Raw genomic sequence first — 8,800 nt, 5'->3', positions numbered from 1 at the left:
AGATAGCCTAGTGGCTCAGAGTGATTCCTGTTCTTGTAGAGGACCCAAGGTCAGATCTCAGCATCCACATCAGGTGGCTCACAACCACCTGTAACTCCAGCTATGGGAATTTGAGAATTTGATGCCTTTTTCTGGCCTCTGAGGGCATCCACACTCATGTGATGCACACACATGACACACCACACACACATAAAAAGAGAGACAGACAGACAGACTCAGAGACACAGAGAAAGAGAGTTTAAAAGATCTACATTTAAGAGTTAAAAGCCTCCTTGTGCTTACCACAGGCTGTGTTCTTACACTGGCTGTATAGAAAGAGGAGGCATAACAAAGCCACCCCATGTACACCTCAGCCCAGGCCACTGTGCCTGGTCTGTATTGTGAATGGGGAGACATGGAAAAAGAAAAGAAGAAGAAGAAGAAGAAGAAGAAGAAGAAGAAGAAGAGGAGGAGGAGAAGAAGAAGAAGAAGAAGAAGAGGAGGAGAAGAAAGAAAAAAAAGAGTTAAATACAGAGCTTCCATGGGGTTAAGAAGTTCCATTCCTATGTACACACTCCCCAAAAATGAAGCATTCTGTACAACATCTTGGATGAAAGTGTTACTGTCATTACTTCCAAGAGCCAAATAGTGTAGGCAACCCAGATGTCATTGCACAGGTGTGAATAAGTCAGATGTCATTTATCTATGCAGCAGGACATTGTCAGCCAGAAAGATACAATATCACATTATTTTTATTATAGCTGAACCTGGGACACTTGATAACATCAAGTAAAAGAAGACAGTAAAGAATGTGACATATTTTGTGATTCTATGCTTTCATTTAATTTTTAAAAACATTTATTTATCTGTGAATGCATGAGGGTACATGTATGCCAAGGGATGTATATGGACGTCAGAGGACAACTTGCAGGACTAATTTCTCAGCTTCCAATCATATACATTGAGGGATCAAACTCAAGGCATTAGACTTGGGTACAAGAGCTTTTACCCATGCAGGCACCTCCCTGGTCCTATGTGATTCTATGTTAATGAAATGTGCATCATAAGCAAATCAGCAGTTACAGGATGTGTGTGCTTTACAAAGTTGAAACTGCTCCAAATAGTCTTAAAAAGAGAAGGTTGAGGTTTCAAGAAAATAAAATTGGCAGAGGCAAGAGCTAAATACTGTCATTGATCAAATAATAACATCAGTCATCAATTAGATCCTCAGTGTCTATGGGGCTTAAAGTCAGGCCTCTCTGTCTCTACATAATCCTCTTTCCCTTGTCTTTTCTTATTAACAATCCCCTTTTCATGGACATTGCTGTCCAAAAAATAGCTGAAACTAATTATAACATGTAAATATATTTACAACTGATCATCAAACACCACTGTAAATACTACTTAATAATTAGATTAACTTTTAGAATACAGGATCTATTTGTACTAGAAGATCTGCTATGGGGCCAGAAGGATGACTCCAAGGTCAAGAGCACTGCTCTTGCACAGGATTGGAGTTTGGTTTCTAGAACCCATGTTGGTCCTCTCATAACTACCTCTGACTCAGCTCACTAGGTTCCAGTGCTTTCTTCTGGCGTCTGTGGGCACCAGCACACATATGCACACACTTGCATACAATTGCACAGGCACACACAAATACAATAATAAAAAAGAGGAATCACAACAAGGTAAGATTTGCTGTTGAAGTGCAAGAATGACTCGATATGACAAAAATCTGTTCATCTAAATATGGTAGAAAATATATAAGATATAAGAATAATCACATGATTATCTCCAGATGTATACAGAATAAAATTTCTGATAAACATATGACCCTGTTGCTGATTAAAAAAAACACACCCAAGAGAATAAGAATTGATTGTACTTTCTAAACACAATACCTTGCTCCAAAAATAAATGCTATGGGGAAGTAGTAGAGGGGCTTCCACTCAGGTTAAAAAGGAATGGTGTGCTCACTACTTCTGCTGCTTACCTGGGAGTTGCTCAAGGAGCACAATAGGAGTAGAAAGTAGAAACCAAGAAACAAACCTATATCCAATAGATGAGAGCTGCTTACATTGAGAACCTGAGAAAGTCAATAATAAACCAGGCAAATTACAAGAACAGCACAAAGATTTTTTTTTTCTTCTTGGAAATGAGCTGTGCACATAGTGCCCAAGACGCCTGCAGACTTTAACGTGTAATCATTCAGAGAGCGCACATCAAACAACCACAGCTGAAGGATCCAAACAGGAAACAGGAAAGCCCAAGTTTCATCAATTGTCCCAGTCATCTCCAGTCTAGAAACACATGTCCCATTTGGATGCCATGTCTCTTTAGCCTTTCCTCAGCCTGGAGGAACGCAGCATGTGGCCTCTCATAGACTTCTTCATCCTCTTTCCCTCCACTGCCCAATTAAAAACTCATGAAAAATGCAAACACAGAGACCACGAACAAAACCCCATCTTGCCAGACACATAAAATGGCTAATTAAGTGAGCGTGGAGCGGAACCTGGAAGTGATGTCATGCTTTATCTTATATGAAGCATAAAAGCTTTGAAGCTGGCTATAAATATAGGAATACGTTAGTCCAGTCACTCTTCCCTGAATCTTTCTAGATCCAAAGCGCAACTGGAAAATGGATTTCAGATCTGACTCCTTTCCAAGTAAGTTTGTCAAAAAGTCTGTCCTTCTAGTAAATGCTAGCCAGGCTTGCTGGGAGCACCTCTGTCCCTTTTGTGCTAGTGCGTGTTCCTTGGAGGTCACTACCCTATTGCCTCAGGCTCAGTGGACATTTTCTATAAACCTGCCAGATTATTACATAGAGTGTTTGTTTATATTTCTTTAAATGCAAAGCCTGTAGGTTTTTTTTGTAATTAATATTTTTGGAAATAAAATCATTAATTTTCATCCATATTGACTCTGAAAGTTGCTCGAAGTGTATTGTTCCATGAATAGCCAACTTTCTCAGCCTCTGGGGATAGAGTCAAAGGAGACACAGCTCTCACCTGTTACTCTCAGCAGCCTGAGAAGGTCCCCTGTGGGTTAGGATGGGAATGACCCTTGCATAGTTGTCACTTAAGACCATTGGAAAGAAAATACAGATTTTTACACTACAATTCATAACAGTAGCTAAATTGCACTTATGAAGTAGCAATAAAATTAATTGTATGGTTGAGGTCCCTACAGCATGAGGAACTGTATTAAAGGGTGATAGTAATAGGGAGGTTGAGAAACCACTGTCCCGAGTTCTAGGAACTTCAGCTCAGACCAAACCAGGGTTCATGGTTTGGTTGACACAGAAGAGAATTTCAGGGAACTAGCCATTTTATGGAGCCAAGTTAGAAATTTTATGAAAGATATTCTAATATAAGCGTAAACATGAAGCCTAAGAGAAAAAGAGGTGCACAAAGTAGGTGGGGTACATCCAAGTGTGAGCGCTGAAGAAAGGGTTGAGGTCGATTCCGCCTCAAGGTCATACACATTGCAGCCTACAGCCTGGCTCACTGCCACTTTCGCACAACATGCCTGTGAATGAAATAAGCATCAGCTCTGTGCTGGCGGCCTCCACAGTAAATGCTGGTGGTTGTTCTGGAGTTCTGCTTCCCAGCTAATGAGAAGCTTCAGCCAGATTCTGGGAAGACAGGCCCCTTTTACTCTCCTGTCCCCCATAAACTCCCTTCCTATACTGCCTCATAATCGTTATGACTTATTGGAGAGTATCTATCTTTATTATATCTTCTGAACAGTCTTTCCCAAATATGACTGCGTATTTCCCCCATCTCCTCCAACAGTGAGCCAGAGTAAACACATCACATTGAAAGTTCCCATTTCTCTTTTTATGGAACAGTCTAGATTTCACAGTCCTCAGTGCCCAGGCTGAGGAGGCACTTAAAAATAACTGACATTCTATTTCCCAGAATCCCTTTCATCAGCAGAACCTGCTGCCTTTCTGCTACTGTTATTTTTAAAGTAAAGTAATTTTGAACTCTTTTTGTTGGCATGTATTCACTAAACACAATAATGGGGCTCGCAGAGACATTCTAGCCCAAGCCGCTCTTGTCCTGGGGCAGTATTCTCCATGCCATCCCATTTTTCTCTTCTTTGCTGCAGGTCCCCGTTTGCTTCCCCAAACAGTTTGCTTCAACTTGCATGTCATGAGTACCCAACTGATTTTATGTAACTTTTGCAAAATCTAGAATCCACAAACAAGAGAGAGAGTAAACATTTGTCTTTTGGGGTCTGACTCATTTCAGTGAAGGTCTCCGGTGGCATCTGTTCTTCTGAAAATGGCATGGTTGTCTTCTTCTTGATATTGGAGTAAAACTCCACTGTGTTTCTGTCCCTCACTTTCTTTATCCATTCACCTGCTAGCTAACCTAGGCTGATTCCTTTAACTGGGTGTTGTGCTGTAGTAGACATATGTATACAGTCATGGCTGAGCTCCATTTGCCTTGAGCTACATCACGTGGGAGGTCCATTTTTAGTTTTCTGAGGAACTTTCACACTGACTTCCACAGGGCCTGCATCAGTTTAAATTCCTAAAAGGAATAGATACAGGTTTCTCCCTCCCCCCAACCTCCAACTGAGAGCTAGCATGAACTAGATGAGTGAGCCAGACCAGATGACTTCTAGACTTGCCCTTGAATGACTCCAGCTGATGTCTGGTGGGACAGAGAAGCTGCTTCCTCTGAGCAGACCTGTGAGCAACTCAAATGTCATTGTTTTAATGCTTAGTTGTGGAGTGTCTTTCTTAAACGAAGGAACTAAAACTTTTAACCAGCTCTTGTTGGGGGTCTCTTGGCACAAAGTACTGGTGATACTGGGGAGAAAAACCCTATTCTCAAGCGTCACATACCCATTATTCTTTTCAATCTTTAGGCATTTGTAACACTTAATGAAGTGCTTTCCACGTGGTGTGTGTTGTCTAAACATTTGTTGGCTTGAACTGAAACAGAGTCATGACATGCACTAGCATTCAGATGTGGCACTTAGCCTCTGGCCATCACAGCTGTGTGGTAGGGAGTCTGTCACCCCCTTGGTCTTCAATTTCCTCTTTTTGGAAATTATCAATGGATCAAATATTTAAGAGACGCTATAGCATAACAATTCTCATTCTGTGGGTCATGGCTCCTTCAGCAAACCTCTGTCTCCAAAAAATATTTACATGATGAGTCATAACGCTAGAAAAATGACAGTTATGAAGTAGCAACAAAATAACTTCATGGTTGGTGATCACCACAACATGAGGAACTACATTAAAGGTTGGCAGTGTTAGGAAATTGAGAACCCCGGCTACAGTGTCTCAGATTGTATGGTTCATGGTTGTTTCTCTCTGTCTTTTTCTGTCTCTCTGTCTCTGTCATCCCTCCCTCCCTCTTCCCTCTCTCCCTTTCTCTCTCCCTTCCTTCCTCGGTTCTTTCCTTACTCTCCCCTCTCAGTTTTAAACAAAAGAAACCAGCAGAAAAGTAGGCGTCCAGCTCAACTGAGAGGGTCTTGAGTGTACAACAAAGGCTCACTTTCGGCACTGAGAGCTCACAGAGCCTTACAGACTCTCAGAGCCTTACAGACTCTCAGAAGGTTAAGTTCTGAGAGGGTTGATATAGCGGTAGTGGGACTGGATATATGAGAGACCGGATATGTGAAAAGCAGTCAGGAAACTAAATCCAGGATATGATGAACCGAAAAAAAAAATGTAGCTGGATGCATGTCAGGTCAGGAATAAATCACAGGCTGATACTACAAAGACAAAGGATGTTTAGAAGGCCTTAATAGACTGTTCTGGAATGCTTAAAGGACATTTGACTAAAAGAAAGAAATGTCCAAAACAGTTTCAGTAATTGGACAACATTTATTGAAATTTGTTCACATAGGATATTCTATAATTGGGCCATCTCAGCTACACAATGCTGTATTCAAAAAATGATAGTAAAAGTATATTGTGCTAACCAATATAAAAACTTGATAGCCTTCAATGAGACTATGGGAAGATGGAATACTGTGAGAGGGGATGGCACTGTCCCCTCTGCTGAATTGCGAGACTTAAGTGAAAAGAGCCAAGGTCAGTACAAGTTATGACATCTTATTTTTTTCTTCCTTCAGCTAAGATTTTAGATGAGCACACGGAGTGATGGATGGGCCTCACCATGATATCCTCTTCCACGTGTTATTACACTTTGTTCTACTACTGCACCCCCGTCTCCGCACCTCCTTTGCAGCTGGTGCCATTTTCCCTCCAGTTAGGCCCCCTTCCGCTCTTTTATTACATGACATCTGATATTTGTTAGAAGCAGAAGGAAAGTCTAAATGTCATAAAAGAATAACGATAGATAGACGCCATACTCTTCTGGATACTAAGAATAGTGTGGCATTAAAATCCCTATACTAATTTATTTGTATAATTCTTTCTCTCTCCCACTGTCTTTCTGTGTTTGTGTGTGTGTGTGCTAATGAAAAGGTGAGAACACATTACATTTTCAAAATTCAAACCATTACAAGCAAATAGCACAATGGACAGAAAAGTAACAACTGTATAGATTCCTGGATTCTGGGCAAAGCTGGTGACTAGAAGCAGATTAACTGTATTTGGTAGTAAGTGGGGGCTGACCCAAAGCCTTGGATTGTGGGTAGAGCTGCAGCAGTTGCTGGCAGCAGCCAAGGATGTCCTGCTGGCCAGGCTTCCTAGGCTTTGGTGTTTTGTAAGGACTCAGACAAGAGATGTTGTCAATGTGGAATGAATTGATTACAGCCCGAGTCATAGGGTGAAAGCAAGGTTCCTAAGTTAGCACTGTGGGTCCCGAACCTAGGTCATCCTTCCTGGTGTCTGATCCCAGGACTGGAGGAAAGGTCTCTCTAAAAGGAAGCTTACTTCACCATCTATTCTACCAATACCCACCTCTTGGCTTTCCACCCCATACAAGAGCTGGAAAGCAGTACAATATCCTACTTAGGATATCAATCCATATGATCTCATCTCCCAACTTTGGACTTGCTCATATCTTAACTTACGGTGTATGTGCACTTACCATTGTAACTATATGTATTGCATATTCATTTCAGCTACATCTGTTTACATAGATGGCTATAGATGAATAGCTCTATCTGTCTATTCTTATGAAGGACACTCGGTATTTATTGAAATTTGTCCTTGAACAGTTGTATACTGGAATATATTAAGGAGAGTGCAAGCGTATTATAAAAATCATTCCCACATGGGGTATCATAGTGGTGCGCTATAAAGCAGTGTTTTATTGCATGACTGCTGATTACTTCTCCAGATGGATTTAAATTGAGGCTCGTAAGGAAATGCTTGCGAAGGAGGCCCTGTTAGCTCATCGACTCTAGAATATGCTCCAGTAGAAGCCCTTTAGCTTTACCACTGCAGATGGCTTTGAGGAAAAGAAACACGTGGATGTTTCACGACGTGAACGCTGTCTCCAAAGCCTAACAAGACAATTCTGAAATGCGCAAAAGCCTCTTTTTAAATCCTGCTCGGTATTTCATTTGTATTGTGTGAGATAATGTAAGTGACTCCTTAGAGATGATAAAATGCATGCGCAAATTGTTTTGTAGAGTCTGTTGTCTCTGTGATTTTACTGTCTACAGTTTCCTTTTATGCAGAGTTTTAGTAATATAAGGATTTTTAAGAGTCCTCTCCCCCTCTCTTCAAAACTAGGGATGAAGCTTGATTTCCTATGCTTCCCACAGCCCTTCATATTCACAAGCACGTGGGCTGAGTTGCTCTCCCCATTTCGCTCATTTATGACTTTTAAAAACAAAGGATTTATACAAACTCATGAAACCATATGCATTCTTTTCAAAATCACTACTCATAGGCAAGATAATTTCACAATAATAGAAAACAAGCTTGGTTTGTTTTAATTTTTTTCAGTTTTTCCTAAAAAGAAAACCAGTTTCTCTTCATGGACTAGTGGTGGCCAAACAATTATAACCAGTAAATGGGAAGTTTCTTTAGAAATGACTTTATGCTTTCTTTATTAACCTCATGGAAGCCTGGAAGAGAGAGGAGAAAGGGTGAATGCTATCTCTGATTGTCGGAAGTAAAATATAAAGTAAAATGCAGAAAATATAAAGGTCTTCCACGAATTTTAGTAGCTTTATATGCATCATGTAATGTGGCTCTGGGGAGGGGACAGTATTATTAATTCATATTTATTCACAATAGCTTAGCTAAAACCTGCAGTTGGGCTGGGCGGTGGTGGCACAGGCACACATTTAATCCCAGCACTTGGGAGGCAGAGGCAGGCAGATCTCTGGGAGTTCGAGGCCAGCCTGGTCTACAGAGTGAGCTCCAGGACAGCCAGGAGTACACGCAGAGAAACCCTGTCTTGAAAATCTGGAAGAAAAAAAAATTCTATAGTCGGTGATCAACTATGAATCTGAATCAAATTAAATATTAGAGTCATAAGCAAGTCCCATTTCTTGTAATAATTCTGTCAGTTTGGAGACGAAAAAATGTAAAATACTGTGTAATAAAAGTTTAACAATTTATATTGTGAGTTTACAATTAATAATATGAGCAGTCTTCTTGGCTTCAGATAGATAAAAAAGTGGAATTATGAGAAATGCAAGGATTAATTTTTTTTCTTTCAGAGACTAGAAGATCGAGAAAACTGGGGATTCCCCGTTGGGAAGAGAGCGAATCCCTCTGCTGCCTTGGTTTGGTTTTCTGTGTGTTCGTGGATTTGGACAATTTTTCCAGCCTTGTCCAGTTCTACCCTCTGCCAATCAAAGACTTCAGGGTGATGGTGTCGGGAGCTGAGAGAAAAAAGAAGACAAGTGACCCTGCCCTGAATCCACG

General features: G+C 40.8%; 1 non-coding gene across 1 annotated transcript; it reads left to right on the top strand.

Annotated features, from left to right (window-relative positions):
- Positions 1 to 265: 265 nt before the first annotated feature.
- On the top strand, positions 266 to 398 carry LOC121462095. Its single transcript, XR_005976266.1, has one exon. It is a non-coding gene; the product is annotated as a small nucleolar RNA SNORA51 (small nucleolar RNA).
- The last annotated feature ends 8,402 nt before the right edge of the window (positions 399 to 8,800 follow it).

Source organism: Microtus oregoni, unplaced genomic scaffold (genome assembly GCF_018167655.1).
Source record: "Microtus oregoni isolate MIOR12 unplaced genomic scaffold, Mior012 000023F_ref0000262, whole genome shotgun sequence".
Lineage (NCBI taxonomy): Eukaryota > Metazoa > Chordata > Mammalia > Rodentia > Cricetidae > Microtus > Microtus oregoni.
This window is presented reverse-complemented; position numbering and strand designations above follow the sequence as displayed.